The following is a 22,438-nucleotide window of genomic DNA, read 5'->3' on the forward strand; positions in this document are numbered from 1 at the left end:
AAAGATTTTTCTGTAGTTATTTTATCTTTATTGGTTTTTAATATTTGGAAAATATTTATTTTTAATTTAGTAATATAGATTTATATTATCCTTTGTGCCCGATGACTCCAACCGTAGATAATTATACGGATCAAGTGGTTAAATGCCTCAAGTGCCGTCAGTCGTCGCGATCACCTCAAGCACTCTGTGATTCCCTCCTTTTCCAGCATCCTTAGGCAGAAGTAGTGGAGATGTATGCACAAATTTGAGATTTGAGAGAGATGTTTGCGATTAATTTTAAAAAAAAGAAAGAAATGGCATTTAAAAAAAAGCAAATTGAGGGAAAAAAAATAAAGATGTGAATCTCCAAAAGCTCAGTAGACGAATGAATCTGAGCGGCAATGGGTAGAATCTAAGCGACAACAACAACTTTAGGAAGAAGGCACTTACAAAATGGGTAGTTGACAATATCTCAAATAGACTCTGCATTGTAATAACACACTAACACAAAAGCACAAGGAGGAGTGCACGCCAATAAGCTACAAGAAAAATATGTGTACATTTTGGGTGATAGGATTGAACGTGTAGAATTAGTAACGTGCATACATTGTACTTAGTTAGAGTTTTAATGGTTGGTATTTCTATATTTTTAAAAATAATTTTTGATCTTTTTGTTCATGTATATATTTAAAAAAATTATATTCATTTTTGGTTACTTTTCACAAAGACAGAAGATATAGTGGCATTGTTTATTTTCTAATATTGTGTATTTGTTAGCATAATGTGTAGAGGTGGTGCTTTATTTTGTTATTAACAATTATAATTTTGATTTTACAACTATTTATTTTACTTAATAGAGGCATAAGGTATACAAACCGGTATTTTTTTCCAAAAAAAAAAAACTAAATGTTATAGTTATGATTTCATATTGAATGAAGTTTGTTTCGTTTGTTTTCATATTGATTTTAGTTATATTTATGGGTCATTTTTAAATACAGAAAAATAAAATAAAATATTTATAAAATATAATAAAATTTTAAAATTTATAGACGTTGATAGACACTGATATTGATAGTCTATCAGTGTCTATCAACGTCTGTCATTGATAATTCTAAAATTTTGCTATATCTTATAAATATTTTCAATAATTTTACCATTCGAAATAATTTTCTTATATTTATTCACATATAATGTATTTGTGCAAATACGTTGTTTTTACCTGTTTTTCACCTTCAAACGGTATTTATTTATTTTTGTATACTTGACTAACTTCATGAAATTAATGATTTCAATTGATTTATTTCTACTAAATCTTCCTTTGTTTTTTTTTTATTTTGAATTATTGTATTAGATTTTGATTCCTTTTATTTAGGGCAAATTCGAGTTTTTGGATTATATTTGTGATAATATTCTTTAAATTTTCATTTTAAAATTAGACATTTGTCTAGTCATCCAAAAAAATTGAAATAAAAGAAAAATAAATCATTTCACGTTAAGGTTTTATATACATTTTTCCTTGCTTGGTGTGTTGCTCTCTACTCTTAAAATATTTATTTTGAATTTTACTTTCAATATTTTGTTAATTTAGTCTATATACTTTATTTTGGTCTATGCATGTTTAAAAAGTAACATTTAGAAACTCATTTTTTTAATCAAAATTTTAACAAAACACTTTAATCACTAAAATTTGTTAAGATGTAATCTTCTCAAAGAAATTTGGTTGAGACGTAGATATAAATTTATGTTGAAGAGTTTTCTTTTTTAAAAAAAAAATGTATTAAAGAGTTTGTACTATTGATATATTGATTAATACTCCGTTTGGTGTTAGGATTTGCACAAAAATATTTCAAATTCAAGAATTTTAAATTAAGGAATTGATTTAAATTCTTATTTACAATTGAACTTAAATTTATTTGAAATCACTTAAATTAAAACTTATTGTTTGCTTATTCGTGATAAATAAAAAGAAAGTATAATATTTTAAGAGGTTAGATTTCCCCATCTCACATATGTAATCTAATATCTTTGAAAAAAAATCAACTTAACTCGCAAATATTATCATAATTATCATAAGAAAAAATATATATATTTTACATGTAATGATTTTAAATTACTAGATTTAAGAGATGAAAATGAATTGAAAACCTCGAATATGTTTGAAAATAAATAGATTTTAATGAAATTTAAATCAGTACGTTGGTGAAAATATTAAGTCTTAAAGAAAAAATGGCTTGTTTGAGACTCCACATTGCTTAGTTTAGGAAGCAAAATCTTCTTCTTATACTCCCACCCTGAGTTGTAGGTTTGGGCCCCAAGGGATACCCATATTTTGGAAGGAATGTGAAGATAGGCAAATGTGGGTATGGTAGACATCCCACACGTGTTGTCGTCCGTCTAGTCGGCCGGTGAGGTGAGTTTGATTATTTTTTTATTAAGAAATAATTATTATTTTAATTTTCTATTTTATTTTTTATAAAATAAATAAAAGAAAAAGGTATCAGTCATTCTAGTCTTCCACCCATGTCGTCGTTCCAGTCTTCCACCCACGTCTTACGTGCACGTTCACAGTTTCTCTCTGTTTCTTCTAATTTCTTCACTTTCCGCTTTGGTTTTTTGAAAGGATGTGAGTTTTTCGGTCGAGTATAGTGTAGCTCCGATCGATACATTTTTTTACATTATGGGTTGTTTTATCCTGGAAACGACGTGACAATTTTGTAGTACTGCTTGCACAGTTAAGCAAAACTGCAAAACATCTTAAAGAGAGTGAGATCCACAACTCAGCCTATAATAAGTTTCTATTTTACAGGTTCTATTTTCTGACTACTATCGTTCGTGATCATTCATTGATGTCATTTTTTATCCATCAGAGGGTAGTGGTTTCAACAATTTTAGTTTCATCTGCCATAGTTGCGATGGCCCTTACAAATTAGAACAAAGAAGATTCGACTGAACAACAAATAAAAAAAACTATTGACTGGGAAGAAAAATATTTTTTGTGTAAAAAATTCATACGAAATGGTTTGACTGATGATCTATATGATTACTACAGCATAATAAAGACAGCAAAGGAAGTTTGGGACGCCCTACAGAAGAAGTATGATATTGAGGAGGTCGGGTCGACAAAGTATGTCGTCAGCCGTTATCTTAGTTTTTAGATGACGGATGAAAAATCTGTGGAGGCCCAATCTCATAAACTGCGAAAGATAGCCCATGAAATAATAAGTGAAGGTATGTCTCTAAACGAGCTATTCTAAGTTGTCGTTATTATTGATAAGTTGCCTCATTTGTGGAAGGATTTCAAGAACACCTTGAGGCATAAAACCAAGGAGTTTTCCTTGGAGAGTTTGATCACCCGACTGAGGATTAAGGAAGAAGCCCGGAAGCAGAGCCAGAGGGAGGAGGTGAACATTATTCATGGGAAATTCACCTCTACCGTGATAAAGCCTGACCAAAAGTCCAAGAGAACCAAGAGGAAATGTTAGAACCGTGGTTCCAACAACCAGAACAATCAGAAGAAGCATAAACTCCCTCGGGAGAAACGATACAATTTCTTTGCTTTAACTGTAATAAACCTGTGAAGGGACTGAAATTCCCCTACAGAAGAAGCAATTGAATGCATAGGTCTCTAAACTTCGTTTTACAAAACAGACAAATACAGAGAGATGGAAACGATGAACAATATTAACTTAAGCATGTCATATGCTACGTTAATCAAACAGAGAAGAAAGAAATAAAGAGAATCACATACCCTTAAAGACCAATTCTTCGCGTTCCTCTCCAATTCGAGTCGTTTTCTCCTGATCTCACGAACACCACCATAGGGTCTTCCCTGTTATTCTCAGGGATGAGAATTGTGTGGAAGTGTGAGCTTGGACTTAAAATTGGCATGAGGGAGAAGAAGAGAATTAAGAGAAATTTTCTTCTCTGTAAAAACTCATCTGTATAACACATAGAGCCAGAAAAATCAGAGAGAGAACAAGAGAGAATGGGAGAACAAGAGAGAATGTTCTCTCCCTCTCACTCAGTTTATTACGTGAGATCTTGAGAAACAAATGGGTGAGGGAGTTACAACTCTCTCCCCTTTAATTTTATTGAATTCAAATTCAAAATTTTGAATTTAATATATATACATGAAGGAAATTTTCGGAAAAGATCTTTTGAGCAGAAGTAAAGATCGTCCCAAATTCTATTTTTATTGAATATAAAGTTTTACAGCAAAACAACACAAGATATGCATTTTCTTAAAGTTACAACATGTTATAAAACAAATACAAAGGGTTTTAGAAACCCTTACCTTTAAAAAACTCTTTCTTCAAGAAATCCCTCATACAAGCTACGAACACTACTCCTTCCTCACAGATCTCCTTCTTCATGCACGGATACCACCACTCGAGGACCTTCTTATTCTCTTTGGGATTAAAGGATTCAAACAAGAGTTGTGGGCTTTACTTGAATCATTGGAAGAGGGAAGGATATGGAGAGGAGGAGAGGAAAAAGAAGATCTTTTCTTCTCTGTGAGTTTTTTTCCTTAAAGAGAACACTTCTTCTCTGAGAGAATTAAGCAAGAAGATGATTATTCAACTTCTTGAATCCCACGTAAGTTAACTTGAGAGAATGGGGGGAGGAGTTATAACTCCTTCCCTTTTTATTAATTTCAATTAAATTAATAAAATATAATATATATAATAACTACTTTATTATATATATACACTATATGTTATACCAAATATAACATATAGCCTATAGTTTTATATTGCATCTACCATAAACTATATATTTTGTTCTCTCTCAACTATACATGGCATTTAATATAAATTACATTTATATTAAATCCACTCATATGAATCTCATCCATATAAATGATATTTGAATCATTTCCAAATATTTAATTCCTCTCCATATAAATCATATTTATATTTAATTTAATTACATGAATCTCATTCATATAATTAGTATTTGAATCATATTCAAATTCCTCTCATTTATAACGTATCATGTACGTTATAATTAATTATATCATATATAGTTAATTCCCTCAATTAATTTGAACGCTTCAAAAATCGCTCGTACGTACAGCTGGGCCAAAATACCATTTTTCCCCTGTAGTTACATCTAACTCCTTAAGTACCACTGATTTCTCTAATGAACAATAAGGTCATAGTCCTACTATGACTAAGTCCCTCTTAGGCCAGGAGAGGGTGTGGCCACTATATTCAAGACTCGGAATCAACCCTTAATGGAGCAATTTATCTACTTGCCCCTGCATCGGGGAGGAAGTGAATTCCGTCTTATGTAGCTGTGTTCCCAACTCCCCAGTCAGACGAATCTCTAAAGTGGTAGTCTTGTTGAGTTGGCAATCTGCCCACTCTCACTCATACAAATCAAAGGACCGCCTTCATGAGCAGGAGTTCACAACTCACTCAAGATTCAGGTCATGTCACCTATGGTCATCCTAGTGAAATGTAAGTCTCTATTATTAATGGCGTTATATAAAGAGGCTAATCATTTTGTGGTCCGGTCTTATACAAACTCTTTGTATAGGATACCCCTGCTCACATGTCTCCACATGAATGATCAGGATCATATCATTTGTAGCATTTTACAACACTTGTAACACCTACAAAGCGGGTCGTATTCGTAGTGTCACCAGGATAAGGTACCCATCTTTATCCATCTACTACAAACCGTATAGGTTATTATTTAAACAAGATTCACTTGTATGTCTCTATATACTTGTTTAAATTACATGAAATAACCTCAGATCTTAGTTTATTGGATTGAATATATACTTATAAAATAACACTTATTTTATTAACAATAATATGTTTATAGAAAGTTTACAAACTACGAGATTACAAGGAGATTGAGAACACCATTCCAAACAATACAAACTATATGTTATATCACATATAACATATATAACCTATAATTAATATTATATCACATATAGCATAAACCATTGGTTATTATTCTCTCAAATAACCTAAGGTATTAGTATGAATCACATTCATGTTAATTCTAACCTATAGTTTTTATATGAATCACATTCATATAAATAATAACTGAATTATTTTCAAATTATAATACATCTCAATAAAATATATAAATTTAATATGAATCATATTCATATTAATTTTAACATATAGTTCCTATATGAATCATATTCATATAGTTAATATTTGAATCATATTCAAACATTTATTTCTCTCATAAAACTATATAAATTTAATATGAATCATATTTACGTTAAATTTTAACATATAGTTTTTACATGAATCATATTCATATAATTAATATTTGAATCATATTCAAATATTTTATTTCTCTCATAAAAATGTATCAACATACTTTATATTATATAATGTATCAATATACATTATTTAATTCTATCTTATCCAATTAATTCCCTCTAATTAATTTGAACAATTCAAATCACATCAAAATTAGTTTGATTACCATCAGTCTTCATTGAGTTAATGAGAGGACCTTATGGACCTATAGATTGAAACTTCAATGATATGAGATTGATTTATTAAACTCTTTTAATCAAATTAATAAACATGCATTAACTGTAGGTCACTCCATTAAAGATCAACAACTGAACTCTTTGCACTATAGATATACTTACGTGCCATTGGATATAACCAATCAATAGTGTGTCAACCCTTCACAAATTGCTCGTAAGTATAATCAGGTCAAATTACCATTTTACCCCTATAATTACATCTAACTCCTTAAGTATCACGGATCCCTCTAACGAACAATTAGTCATAGTCCAACTATGATCGAACCCTTCTCGGGCCAGGAGAGGGTGAGACGCCTCATTATTCAAGTCGCGAAGTCAGCCCTTAAGGGAGCAGTTTATCTTTTTACTCTAACTGTAGGGAAAGAGTAAATTCCTTCTTATGTAGCTGTGTTCCCAACTCTTCAGTCAGACAAATCCTCAAAATGGTAAGCTTATTGAGTCGACGAATCTGGCCACTCTCACCCATTCAAATCAAATGATCGCCCTCATAGGCAAGAGTTCAAGACTCACTCACGATTAAGGTCAAGTCACCTATGGTCATCTTGGTGAAATGTAAGTCTTTTATAACAACGACGTCATAAAGAGAGACTTAACATTTTGTAGTCTGGTCTTTATACAAACTTTTTTGTATAAAACCCCCACTCACATGTCCCCACAAGAATGATCAGGATTAGGTCATTTGTAGTACTTTACAATAATTGTAACAACTACAAAGCGGGTCGTATCAGTAGTGTTACCATGATAAGGCACCCAACCTTATCCATATACTACAAACCATTTAGGTTATCACTTAAACATGATCCACTTGTATGTCTCCACATACATGTTTATTTAAGTTACATCAAATAATCTTAGATCTTAGGTTAATGGATTATTGCACAAGTAATGTAAAATTAATTAACCATCGATTCAACTAACATAATGTTGGGTTATATGTCCTAAAACTCGCAGTTTGTAATCTTTGAACATGTTATATTTTGCAATAAAGTTATTATTGAGGTTTATTCAATAAAGTTGTTACTGAACATGTATATTGCACTTGTAAATAGCCTAAATCCAATAAACTAACGAACCCCTGGCTATAGCATGAATACTTGAACTTTATGTAGAGACATAAAAATGGATCAAGTTTGAGTATATAGTCAGAACGGTCTATAAGTATAAGGATAAGGGTTGGGTACCTTATCCGTGGCACACTATGGATGCAGCCCACTTTGTATATGATACAAATGAGGTGATCCCAAAATTGTTCATATGTAGACATACGAGTGCAGACATCCTATGCAAAAGTTGTTTGCATAAGACCAGACCACGAAATAGTCACTTTTCTTTATAACATCGTTTACTGTTAAAACTGACTATTTCAATTCAATGACCTAAGATAACTTGATCTCAATCCTGAGCTAACTATGAACTCCTGTTTATTTGTAATTATCCTTTAATCTGCATGAGTGATAGTGGTTCATCATCGTCACTCAATAAGCCTCCCATTTTAGGGGTAAGACCGGGTAGATAGCTGAAGACATAGTCTTGCAAGATGGAATTCACTCCTACCTGACTTTAGGGATAGTAGATAGGTTGTTCCCTTAAGTGCTGAATCCTAGTCTTGAACAAGAGGCCCCACCCTCTCTATGACTGAGAGGGACTCGGTTTATTGGTAGGATCATAAACCAATTGTTCATCAGTGGATTAGTGGAGACTTAAGAAGTAAGATGTATTACAGGGGTAAAACGATAATTTTGACCCGACTGTAAATACGAACATCCTATGAAGAGTTGACTTACTGATTATGGTTAAATCAAGTGCACAGAAGTATATCTACAATGAGGATAGTGCAGCTACTGGGCTTTAGTGGAATGTCCTGGTAGTTAACGAATGTTAGTTAATTTGGTTAAAAGAGTTTACCGACTAATCTCGAATCATTGGAGTTCATGATCTATAGATCCATTAAGTCCCTCTACTAGCTCATAAATGGTTTAAATCTTCGAATATTGTGTTGAAAGAATTTGAAATTTTAAATTAGGATTAGGATTTGGATTATTATATTTGATATAATTAACGTTTAATTATTGAATTAAACAAATTTGGAGATTCATAAATATTTAAATTTGATTTAAATATTATATGAATAAGGATTCATTTTATGGAATAGGCATTTTATTAATTTAATATTGGATAGTAAAATAAATAAATTAAATTTATTTACTTATTTAAATAAAATTAACTAATATTAATTTTATTTAAAATAAAATTTTATTTTTAAATTGAAATTTCGATTTTACGTAAAAATCATTTTAACAATTAAAAGTTAGAGAAAGTGAGAAAATCCAACTTTTCCCATTTTCAATTTTTAATTATTTTATTAAAACACCTATAATCCCACTATTTGACTAGGTGTCATTTTGTGGTTATTTTATTTTGCATGATCTCATTATATAAATTGTTAATTTTAATTTATTTTTGGGATTTTTCATGCAAAATTGAAAATTTGAAAGAAATTGTTCTTTCTTAAAAAAAAAACTCTCTAACTCCATTTCTCCCTTCCATCCTCTCAATTTGGGTTCCACGACTCAATCTAAGGCCCAGAGTATAGGGGATAAGCTCTTGTGGTTGTCTACATCAAGGATACTTAAAGTATTTTGCAAAGGATTGGAGCTATCTAAGGATTTTTCAAAGGTTATACCCTGAAACCCTAACTAGGTTTATTATGTATTTGCATGCTTATTTCATGAAATTAGAGATCATCTAGGATAAACACATGGATTTCCCTAAATCCAATATGAAATAGTATAACTCATAAAAAAATAAAATCTTAAACTTATACAATGAAGTTTCATTATTCGTAAGTTTTTAATTTTCAACACTCAATGGCTATACCATTGAATTCCCTGATTAAACCAACCAATTGTATATTAAATGTTAACGAAGTCTCATGTAAAATTGATATCCCCTCAACATTTGAGGTGTCTTAGGAAACATTTTCCTTAGATATATCAACGTTATTGTAGATTGGTATATTACCATTCCATCTTTAACAATCACATCGAACATTAAAAACTACTTTGTAAATGTAAGATGCATGAGACAAATTAAACAACGTGTCCTAAACATCTGTATGTGGACTTGTAATATAGAAAATCACTTCAAATTAACTATTTGAAATTGGTTGAATAACCAAAACTTGTATATTGATTTTTACTTCATTCATAATGAGCAAATATCAATATAGAACAGATAAATATCCACATTTCATTTTCTTGTCTGTACAAGAATATTGTCATCGCTTAAAGTCACTGATTATAATACAATATCAAAAAATTTCTTGAAATTGTATAGATGTTTTTAACTCTTTTTCATAAAAGAAGCTATCCATGTTTATACATCTCATATGTAATGAATGCACTAAGACTCTACTGTAGAAACTGTGTGGTTGATGTCTTAAATCTCATAGAGTTCTATAGTTTGTAATTGTAATGTACAAACATTTTATTTATGTAATAAAATATGTGATGTTTTATTTCAAAATTTGTTGCATTAACCACAAACCAATAAACTAACATCGAAGGATATCTTGTAGCTTAAACATGCATGTAGAGACATTGATAACGGGCAAAAATGCACGATATCATAGTGCTAAATTATTAAACAATGCTACCTTGCGTTGATAGAACATGTTAAATTACGTCCATTAAGCATCAATTTCATAATATTGCGGTTGCATACGTTCATCATATTAGAACAGTTGATTTTTGTATTTTTGTGTAGAAAATGCGTTGACACAAGGCAAGAATTGCAATCATAGGAAATCATTGATCGAGCACAACTTCACCGCAAGGCTTTGCGATGATCGTGCTCGCAAACATTCGGCCGAAAGGATTGCCGCAACTTGGTCAGCGCAATATGGTGGGCACATCTGGGTGAAAGGCTAATTAATCGCGATGGGACAGAAAGCTGATGACAGTCGAATCCGAATTAAGTTGACAGCCGATAACGATCACAAGTACATTCAGCTTTTCGGTGACAAATATTCGGCGCATCAGTCAGGAATTAAAGCTATCCCATCTGTACAATCATGAGAGAGAAGCCGACTTTCACCCTGGATGTTCTATAAATACCAGAGGCATCCTTCAGAAAAGGGGTTCACCATTCTTTAGTTCGAAGTTTCATAGGCCCATGTTCATAGTTTTCTTTCGTTTTAAGGCAGACGCGAGAGAGAAGGTTGTGCCGATAGATCGTTCCGGTAAGCTTGGGAGAGCGCCAGAAACTTCAAAGACAGAGAAAGGGCCGACGCCTGCAGAAGCAGGAACATCTTTAGAATCGAATAGAGATTATAGTGTAAAAGCCTCGGTCAGCAAGGAATTGCTACCAGGCTTTCTACCTTTGACTTCCATTGTTATTTTGTACTCCACTCATTTATTGAAATGGAATCTACTTCTCTATATTTGTTAACTCTCTGTTATTTACGCATGAGTAGCTAAATTAGTTGAATGGGTTGAGAAGCATTTAGCTAGCACAACTAGGGAATCTTCATTCCATGAGATTATCTTGTATTATGTATACTTCATTCGTCCATTAGAGATACTCGGGAGGGTAGTCTAAGGACAGGATCTAGACTTGGGAAGGTCAGGTTAGAGTCTAGGCTTAGGAGAGTCAGATTAGAACATATAATCAAGAGATAGGAGCTTAGGAATAAGCACTATTTGTTATCAACGCATCGCATGTATCCTAGAGATAGGATATGATTGTATGCGGTCACCTTGCTTTTATGCATTTTGCATCATCGCATAGGACAAGAGTAGAGACTTAGGGATAAGTTCTACGGACACTTTTGCATTCAACACATGCGTCCTAGACTTAAGAGCATCGCATTTGCATTAGAAAATGATTTGTTGTACATGACTGTCGCATGATCGCATAGTCTGACGCATTCCCAAGTAACGCTAGCTAAAGATCTTCTCAACCCATTCATCGCATACTCAGTGCATCTATCACACAACTGAATTTTCTCAAATCCGCCACATTTGTTCTTTTTCATTAACGCAATCAACAACAAACCAACAATTTATTTATTTGGCCACCGCAAAGTTTTCATAAAAATTATCATCGCAACCTATTTTCACAAGTCCCTGTGTTCGACCCTGGACTTACCAGGAAACTCAGTGGAATTTACACTTGGATTCCGCTGAGAAAATTTGAGTGCACAACGCAATTTCATCAACGCATATCATCTACATTTCCACTTCATGAAAATTAAGCATCAGACATATGGGTGGATCATGTTTAAATAATAACCTAAACGGTCTGTAATAGATGGATAAAAGGTTGGATATCTTATTCTGATGACACTACGAGTATGACCCACTATGTAGATGTTACAATTGTTGTAAAGTGCTACAAATAATTTGATCCTAATCATTCATGTGGAGACGTGTGAGCGATAATATTCTATACAAAGGAGTTTGTATAAGACCGGACCACGAAATGTTTAGTCTCATTATATAACACCGTTTATAATAGAGACTTACATTTCACCAAGATGACCATATATAACATAACCTGAATCCTGAGTGAGTTGTGAACTCTTGCCTATGAAGACAGTCTTTTGATTTGTATGAGTGAGAATGACCAAATCACCAACTCAACAAGCCTACCATTATGGGGATTCTCCTGTTTGGGGAGCTAGGAACACAGCTACACAAGAAGAAAGTCACTCCTTCCCCAACATTGGGGTAAGTAGATAAATTACTCCCTTAAGGGCTACTTATGGGACTTGAACAATGTGACACCATACCTTCTCCTGGCCCGAAAGGGTTTTGGTCATAGTTGAACCATGATTTATTGTTCATCAGATGAATCAATGGTACTTAAGAAGTTAGATGTAACTATAGGGGCAAAATAGTAATTTTGGCCCAGTTGTACTTACGAGCAATTTGTGAAGAGTCATCGTACTGTTGACTAGTTATATCCAATGGCACCGAAATATATCTATAGTGCGAAGAATGCAACTATCGGTCTTTAATGGAGTGTCAAACAGTTAACAGGTGGTGAATAATTTAATTAAAGAGTTTAATTAAGTATTCACATATCATTGAGGCTTCAAGCTACAGGTTCATGAGGTCCCCTCAGTAGCTCAACGGGGTTTAATGATAATGAAATTTTGGATTAATTTAAATTATTCAAATTAATTGAGGGAATTAATTATATGTGATGTAATTAATTTAATCTAATTATATATGATATAATTACTATAATGTAATTGATACATTATAATATAAAGTTTATTTGAGAGAAAATAAATATTTGAATATGATTCAAATATTAATTATATCAATCTGATTCATATGATTAAATTTAATATAAATGGGATTCATATTAAATGTCATTTGTGGGAGAATATAAACTATAGATTATGATATGTTATAATTGATATAATATATAGTTTAATATATACTATATGATAAGATAGTTATCATATAAATATATATTAAATTGATTTATGAAAATAATTTAATTTAATTTATTTTATTTTAAAAATCATTTTAGGAGGGAGTTGTAACTCCCTCCCCCTATTTTCTCTTTAATACGTGATAGTGGGGTAAGGAAGAGTGGTTTTTCTTCTTCCTAGTGTGGTTTCTGAAGGATCTCATATCGAGAGTTCCATGAGCGGATTTAGATCGCTCCGATTTCACAATGACAGAAACACAAAACACATACATTCCACACAAACAATTATGCATATAAACCTAATTATCGGCATGCTCAGAATACAATAATTAACAAAGAAAGGGTTCATACCAGATGAAGACTCTCTTCGAACGTCTGAATCCTAAGCAACAGAAAACCTCCAACAGATCTACCAACACCTGACAAGTATGTCGACTGCAACAGCACGATCAGAATGTACACGAACACTGTAGCGGGGACGACACCACCACAAGTGAAACCCGGGTATCCTCGGCGTGAAAACCCAAAGAGTAGGCTTTGGTGAGTTTGGTAGAGGACGGAGGACAACACGTTGTGTAGACGATAAACAAGTGGGAGATGAAATTGTGTTATCGTATAGAAGAGCTACACGATCATGTATGAAAGGCTGAACGACGTTTAGGAAAAACGTATACGATCGTTTAGAGAAAATGTGAGGCAGACGATCGTTTAGATGAACGAGCTTCTATCGTATAGGCTCTCGTGATCGCTTTCACGAATTTTTTTGGGCGCGGACGAAAAAATGAATACACGATTGTGAAAAATGAAAATGATTTCCATTTTTAATCCGCCGATTACCAGAACCATCGCAACCCAGTTCCCACGTCTGAACGTAGATAAATTCGTTAATTATCAAATAATTAATCAATTAATTTAATCAATAAATACAATAATATTATATTTATATCCTATAGTTTGATATCACATATCTACTATAGTATTTTCTCCTCTGCTTGATATAAATCATATTTATATCTAATTTCCTCCAAATTAATGTATCTCATATATTTAGCCAATTATATCATATATAATTAACCAATCCAATTATATCATATATAATTGAACTTTCTCTTGTCAATTTGAACATTTCAAATTAACCCAAACACTGGTTATCAACTTTATCCAAGCTACCCAGGTGACCTAATGGACCTGTGACTCAAAGCTCCAACGGTACATGAATAGCTGACTAAACTCTTTAGCCACGAGATCCACCATCCGTTAACTGTCAGTGATTCCACTAAAGACCAACAGCTGAACTCTTATTACCACAAATATATTTCTATGTCCATCGAATATAACCAATCATGAGTACGATGACCCTTCACAGATGCTTGTAAGTACAACTGGGCCAATTTACTATTTTGCCCCTGTAGTTACATCTCACTTCTTAAGTACCACTGATTCTTCTAATGAACAATACAACATAGTCCAACTATATGTGAACACCTCTCAGGCCAAGAGAAGGTGTATGGTGTCATATCGTTCAAGCCTCAGAATCAGCCCTTAAAGGGACCATCTATCTACTTACCCCTGCCTTGGGGAAGAAGTGAATTCCATATTGTGTAGTTGAGTTCCCAGCTCCCAAATCAGACGACTCCCTAAAATGGTAGGTTTGAATCAGCAACCTGGCTACTCACACTCATACAAATCAAAGGACTGCTGTCAATGGCGGGAGTTCCCAACTTACTCAGGATTGAGGTCATATTACCTATGGTCATCCTAGTAAAGTGAAGTCTCTGTCATGAATGGTGTTATATAACGAGACATTAACATTTCGTGGTCAGGTCTTATTCAAACTCTTTGTATAGGATGCCCCCGCTCGCATGTCCCCAACATGAATGATCAGGATCAGACCATCTGTAACAAGTCACAACACTTGTGACCATTCCACAAAGCGGGTCGCGTCCGTAGCATTACCAGGATAAGGTTTCCCTCCTTTATCCATTTACTACAGACCATTTTGGTTATCACTCAAGACATGATCCACTTGTATGTCACCACATACATGCTTGAGTCATATACAAATAACCAGAGATTTTATGTTTATTGGTTTGTAGTAAAGCAAATAAAACAATTAACTGAGCAAAATACAAGATGTGAAGTAAATATCATATATTAACAACACAAGTGTTCGTACATATTGTTTACAAACTACAGGACACGAGACTTTAAGGCATCAACCCCAACAGTTTCATAAAAAGACGAGAGATCCACTGAAAAGTTTTGAGATAATCTAAATCCCATTACTTTCTCCTATCTCTCTCAAAATCCCTCTTTTCCAAAAGAGCCAGAGCCCTCTAAACTCCTGGATTCTCACCCAGAGAATACAGAGGTAATATTCGTGGTGGTATCCTCATTAACGGTTAGAGTTCGAGATTGTACGTGATAAGATTCGAAGAAGGAATCTCGTAAAGAAGGGTTCTTCAAGGGTAAGGTTTCTTAAACCCATTTTCTATTATGTAACCTTTGTTTTAAAGCATGCTACAATTATCTTTTAAATGCATAATCTGTTTGTATTTGCTATAAAATTTATGTTATGTAAATTTTGGGTTTAGGTCCGATCCCATGTTCCGCTCAAGGACCTTCACTGGTTCCTTCAAAAACTAGGTAGAAAATTGATTTACAGTTCATTTTCACCCAACAGCTCTAGCGTGGGATTTCACTTGATGCCAAGAGTCTTTCTTTGAAGACTTATATCTCCAAATACTACACTTTCAAGCCTTCTTTTCGTAGACCCTTGCATATCTTATGAGGTAGCCCCATCAATTAAAGTCTACAAAAAGCTTATTGAGATTAAGCTTCATCTCATAATTATGACTTTAATAACATTTGTCAACTTCTTTCAATACATGTCATCTATTATAACAACTTTGACTTCCAATAAGTCATAGCATAGGTTAAATCATCACATGGCTCTCCCACTACTGAAAGATTCATAAGTACTCTCCCACTACTGAAAGATCTATAAGTTTTCATTTTGTCATCTTATATGACAATAAAGACTTCAAGTAAGCTTTTTCGTAATGAGTTATCTCATAACTCTCCCACTACCATGAAAACTTATCTGTTTAACAATCAGAAATTGATGTCCAAATGAAACAAATGGTCAACAACACTTGATAACTGCTACGTGGTTGTACTTGAAATAAATTCATCAACACACTTTGCACCCTTCAACTTTCCAAATAAATCAATATTTGTTACACAAACACATCATTTTTCTTTGGAATGTCCAAAGAAATACTTAGGTATCTTTTGAACATTACTTTCAGTAAAGGTTTGTTTTGACACAAGTGTCTCAACTTACCCAAAACCTAAAATGTCACAAACAAGTTTTATAACACTTTCATGATACAACAATATTCTGTAAACATGTTGACAAAATAATGTTGAAAACAATGCAATCTATACCGCATTATGTGAAATCCGAACCCTACTTTCCCTATTTAAATATGTTTATTGTTGAGATGAGTAAGATGAGGGATTTAATATTTGAGTTAATGTGGAATTGTAAGGAAATAGGTAAAGAATAAGGAAATGAAGAAGGAAATGAAGAAGGAAAATGCTTAAGTATTAGAGACTTGGCTCTCGGGTGTTGTTAAGTTAGCCTAGCAAGAAGAAAATTTTGGCTAAGTGTTGGCCGTGAAAATGGTGGGTGAGCGTCGAGTAAACACTAGGCAAGCATCGAGTAAAAATCATGCATGATCGAGGAAAGGATCGTGCATCGAGTAAAAGCCATGCATGATCAAGGAAAGGATTGTGCATTGAGTAAAAGTCATGCATGATAGAGGAAAAGATCGTGCATCGAGTATGCATGAATGAGGAAAGGATTGTGCATCAAATATGCGTGAGTGAGGAAGGGATCAGGCATCAAGTTTGCCATCAAGTATCATCGAGTAAATACTAAAATACCATCGAGTAAATGCCATGAGCATTAAGTTTGTGTGAGCGATCAGCCTTAAGCATCATTTAAAAAGGCAGCTGGGTCAGTTTAGTGGGATCAACCCACTAAGTGGGTGTTGTGGCAGCCTATTAAGGATGAATGGCTGGCAGATTCTAGTATAAAGGGGAAAACTGACTTCAAAAAATTGTTTTGAACAAACAACTCAAGCATTCAAAGAGATTTCAAAGCCATTTGAAAGCTAAAGAAGTCTAGTTGATGGTGGAGGGCTGCCTAAAGAAGAAACCATCAGGAACTTGCTTTAAATTTGAAGAAAGTACAAAAAGGTCAAGCTCTAGGGTAATCCAGGGCCAGTTCTAGATTTTTTAAGTTTTCGGCTAAACTGAGGTAAGCATCTAAAGAAATTTTTAAGCAAGTTTGTAGAAGAAAGTTTCTTGAGAAAAGCTCTTGAAGATAAGTTATTAAACGAGAAAGTTGAATCTAGAATTCTATGAACAAGCAAGTAGTTGCTTGAGTTGAACAAGGTAGCAGCTCGAGGTCAAATGCATGCATGTAGGCTGAAGCAAGCTTTTGCATGCATTGGGACTATGCGTTGGGTAGTGTAGGCTACCATAAATTTCATGGAAGCTCAAGGGAAGGCCTAGGCATTAGAGTGCAGCAAGTAGATGCCTAAGACAAGGAAGGCCGAAGGAAGGGCAAGCGTTGACACTAGTGTGGCCGCCTAGCCAAGCCTGATTTCTAGAGTTATTCTAAGTTTTCAATCCCAAGAGGGTTGGCATTGGAAGGTAAGGTCATTATGTGAGGAAGATTATGAGTTTAAAGTATGAAAGTTAGTCTCAAAAGGGAGACCATAGCTAGTAGCTAAAATTTGTTGTTATGTTCTCAGGGTTGACATCAATAGGAGAAGCTTATCAACCCTAGGAGGATTGACCAAGGCTGTGGGTGGCTATAAACATTTTATAAATGTTTTGAATGTTTCAATTAAAGTTTATTCTCATGCTAGCTTATTCTAAAACATGTTTTCCATGCAAACCAAGTTTAGAAAGTACCAACACATGCTAGTTTTTGTTGGATCGATATGGCAACTCTAGAGGGGGGTGAATGAGGGTTTAATTAAACTTTTTTTTTTCTAAATTAACCCAATTAAACTAATTAATACACTTTTTATAAATAATAAGAAAAATTCAATTTATGCAACAAATAAGATGACAAAAAGTGTGATAATTTAATTCTATCAAATTTTAGCAAATAAATAAGAACAAACTAAAACATACAATAAATTGCTTAAATTAATTGCAAAAATAAAAAGGAAGGAGTTAGAGAAGAAGACACCGTAATTTTTATAGTGGTTCGATCAAACTCGACCTACTCCACTCTCTAAGCGCCTCTTGGGAATTTGAATAAAATCTTTCCGACTCTTTCCATGGATTAGAGCCCAACCGTTACACCACCGCTCCTTTTACAGGTTCAAGAGCAAACCCGATCCTTTCCACGGTTTAGGATCAAACCGTTACAAATGTTGGAATTTTTGAAGAACACAATACAACTCTCACTATAGTGGATTTACAAGTTTAAGCACTCAACAAATTTATCCTCATAATACAAAAACACTCTTTCAAGAATAAGATGAAAAGAAAAAAATTGGGAGCTTAGTGAGAAGCAACAATGAAAACTTTTGAGTTTTGGAGGATTATGAAATGTAAAATTTGTTCGTTCAAAATTTGGAGAGGAAGATGGTTTATATAGAGATGGAAAGGAAAAAAAAAAATTTAGAAACCACAATTAATTTGGACCATTGGATTTGGAAAAAAAAATCAATGGTCGAGATTTTAAACTAAACTAATCGTTAGATACAAACAAAATATAATATTAAATTCCTTTTCTTTTGAAATTCATTTTCTTTTTAAAATTAATCCAAAAAATAAAAAAACATATCATGTGTTAAAAACTAGCCGTTAGACACAAACATAAAATAATATTAAATTCATTCTTTTTAAAGTCAATCCAAAAAAAAAAAAAACATACCATGTGTAAAAACTAGCCGTTAGACACGAACATAAAATAATATTAAATTCATTTTCCTTTTAATTCATTTTCTTTTTAAATTTATTCTTTTTAAAGTCAATCCAAAAATAAAAAAATTCATCATATGTTAATCTCTTAATGATCCACCATTCAACCAATATGCTACCATATGTCTACATACAAAGGGTCTGGTTATGCCACGTCATCCACCACGGTATTTTCTCTATAGATTTGTTTCAATCATATCGTCTTCGTTTTAGCTCCGATTTGAGTGATTCAAGAGGTGTTGGAATCGTTGTTCCGAGCTCTATGCTATGAACATATTAAAACACTAAAATTTTCAGTAATTAAAAATTGAGTTTGTTATCATCAAAACATTGATTAATTAATTAATTTGAGATTAAGGGCCAAAAAACCAACAATCTTCCCTTTTTGATGATGACAAACCATTCAAGAAAAATGGCTTGAAATACATGTAAACCATATGTAGCACATAATAAAATTCAACATATCACCATAAAGATCATTCTTGAAATTCACTCAAAAAAAAATAAATTCTCCTCCTAATTAATACAATCAAAATCATAACAAATTTATAGCATATTTCCATCTTTAACTAATCAGCAGTGCGACAACCCTTCACAAATCGCTCGTAAGTATAGCTAGGCCAATAACCGTTATACCTTTGTAGTTACATCTGTCACCTTAAGTACTACTGATTCTTCTAATGAACATAAGTCATAGTCCTATTATGACTGAGTCTTCTCTTCCAAAGAGAAGTTGTGGCCACTATGTTCAAGCCCCGGAATCAGCCTTTAAGGGAGAAATCTCTCTAATTATCCCTGCTTTGGGAAAGGAGTGAATACCAACTAAGCATATTGATATTAGGCATCACTTTATTAGAGAGCATATGCAAAATGATAATATTACTCTTGAATTTATAGGCTCTAATAATCAATTAGCGGATATTTTTACCAAGCCTTTAAATGAAGAAAACTTTTGCAAAAATAGGCTTGAGCTCGATATTATTCGTTATGATGCCTCTTGATTTTATAATTTTACTTGGTAAATCTTTTAGAAGGCATTTTGATAGGGGGAGATATGGAAAGCATGTGTTAATAATTTTAGGGGGAGTTGTGCTAAATTTATGTTCATGTTTTTAAGGGAAACATTTATGTAGTTTTAAATTTTTCTTAATTATTATTTTTAATGATTCCAAAGAGGAGAAGGGGGGGAGGGGAGGATATGATCGGTATGATGTATGAGATACATCTACTGGAGGATTAATGTAAATAATTTTTACATTAAGTACCATGGAATAGAAAAAGAGCTATGGTTTATATGTTTCATGAGATGAAATATTAAAACTATAGGTTATAAGTATAGTATAGTAAGTTGGTTATCATATATATTTATAATAATATTAATTATTGGATAATTATCTCTTTTTCTCTAATATCCAATTGAGTGGGAGGTTATTGGTGGTTTCATGGTGTTCGTGAGATAAAAAGAAATTTTTTTCCCTAAATTTAGAAGTAATGTTGAATTGAGATTTCCATTCTCGAAAATTACTCACGGCGGCTATCAAGTGAACTGGATTTTCTAAATGACAGCTTGAAGAGAGACTGGACGATTGTGGAGTGGTTCTATATGATAGACACTCAGTTAGCCGATTAGCTAAACGATCGCATAGCTTTTGCTAAATGACCGCATAACGTTTGTTAAACAATTTTGTTAATCGATTGGGCATCGTCTATACGATAGACTTTGACATCTCCCACTTGCTCAACCGTTCACATGATTGTTCCTCTGGTCTCTACCTTTAACCAAGTCCACATAGAGCCCACACTTCTGGATTCTCACATCGAGAATACCAAGGTAGCCATTGTGGTGGTGTCATACTCAACTCGATATAGTCGAGGTTATTTAGAGGTCGTTCGTGGTGTTTGTGTGGAGTCCCCTGTGTTCATAATCTTGGAGATCGTGGTGTTCGAGTTTGTTGTTGATCGTGCTGTGTTGCGGTCGTGGTGGACAAGCGTTCGTGTGTTGCAGTCTTGGAGTCTGTTCGAGCATTTGTGATCAAGGATGTTGAAGATGAATCTTCAAAGGTATGTTAATTCTTTCCCTTGATCGTTTAGAAAAGCATGTTGTAATTTCGATTTATGCATAGTCTATTGTTTCCGTTTATTGTCTATAATTATTATTGTTCAAATACGATTGAAATCTAGAATGATCCTTCCGCTGCTCATGAAGACCTTCATGTCCAATTTTCTTCATGAACTTAGTTCTTAATGAGATCTATACTTTATATCAAGTGGGGTACCTAGCTACAGGAGTACTTTTGATAGACTCACTTATATGAATGTGGAAGTTGGGGTCGCTTCCTATGGAGTTTTAGGCAAACTCTCTAGGGCATTTACTAAATTAGGATACATGTGCTAGGCCTTAAAGCACGGACTTTTGAACTACACTTTAGTAATGTTGTGTGTGAAATTTTGTTAGAGATAGAGTTCAAAACCAAGAGTTATTCTAAATCATCTACACTACGTAAAGGTTCAAGTTGTAAGATACCATTGCTTATGCGCAATATTTTATAGACCAATACTGCTCGATGAAAAATTCTTTTCTTATGTTTTTAAATTTTCAAGTGGGAGATTTTTGTGAAAATCTTAAGTTTTAAAGAAAAAAAAGGCTTGTTTGAGAATCCCACATTGCTTAGTTTAGGGAATAGAATCTCCTTCTTATACTCCCACTTTGAGTTGTGGGTATAGGCCTCAAGGGTACCCATATTTTAGAGGGAGTGAGGAGATACCCAAATGTGGGTATGGTGGACATCCCACATGCATTTGAATAGACAGTGGTGCATATGTGATTATTTTTTTTTATTAAAAAAAATTATTATTTTATTTTTTATAAAATAAATAAAAGACAACCATTCCAGTCTTCTACCCGCGTTTCCATTCTAGTCTTCCACCCACGTCTTACGTGCACGTTCACAGTCTCTCTCGATTAATTTCTTCACTTTTCGCTTTGGTTTTCCGACCATCTTAGTCCTGAAGGGTTTGAGTTTTCTGGTCGAGTATAGTGCAGCTCCAATTAAGACAGTTTTATATATTCTTGGCTGTTTTATCCTAGGGACGACGTGACAATTTCGTAGAATTGCTTGCACATTTGGGCAGAGCTGCAAAACATATTAAAGAGAGCGAGATCTGCGACTTAGCCTGTAACAAATTTCTGTTTTGCAGGTTCCATTTTCTGACTACTGCGGTTCATGATCGTTCGTTGCTGTCATTTTCTATCTATCGGAGGGTAGCGATTTCAACCGTACAAAATAAAATTTGTTGTTGAGATATTTAAAACAAAACAACTATGATTGCAATTGTTACTCTTATATGTATTAAAAGAAAAGAAAATTAAAAAAAAAAACAATACCCCTCATATTTCATTTTCCCCATGTTTTATTACATGTTTATATTAAAAATAATTAAATAAAACTAGTTTTTTTTAAAGAAAAAGTTAAATGA

Source organism: Benincasa hispida, chromosome 2 (genome assembly GCF_027475165.1).
Source record: "Benincasa hispida cultivar pf3 chromosome 2, pf3_genome.v1.1, whole genome shotgun sequence".
Taxonomy (NCBI): Eukaryota; Viridiplantae; Streptophyta; class Magnoliopsida; order Cucurbitales; family Cucurbitaceae; genus Benincasa; species Benincasa hispida.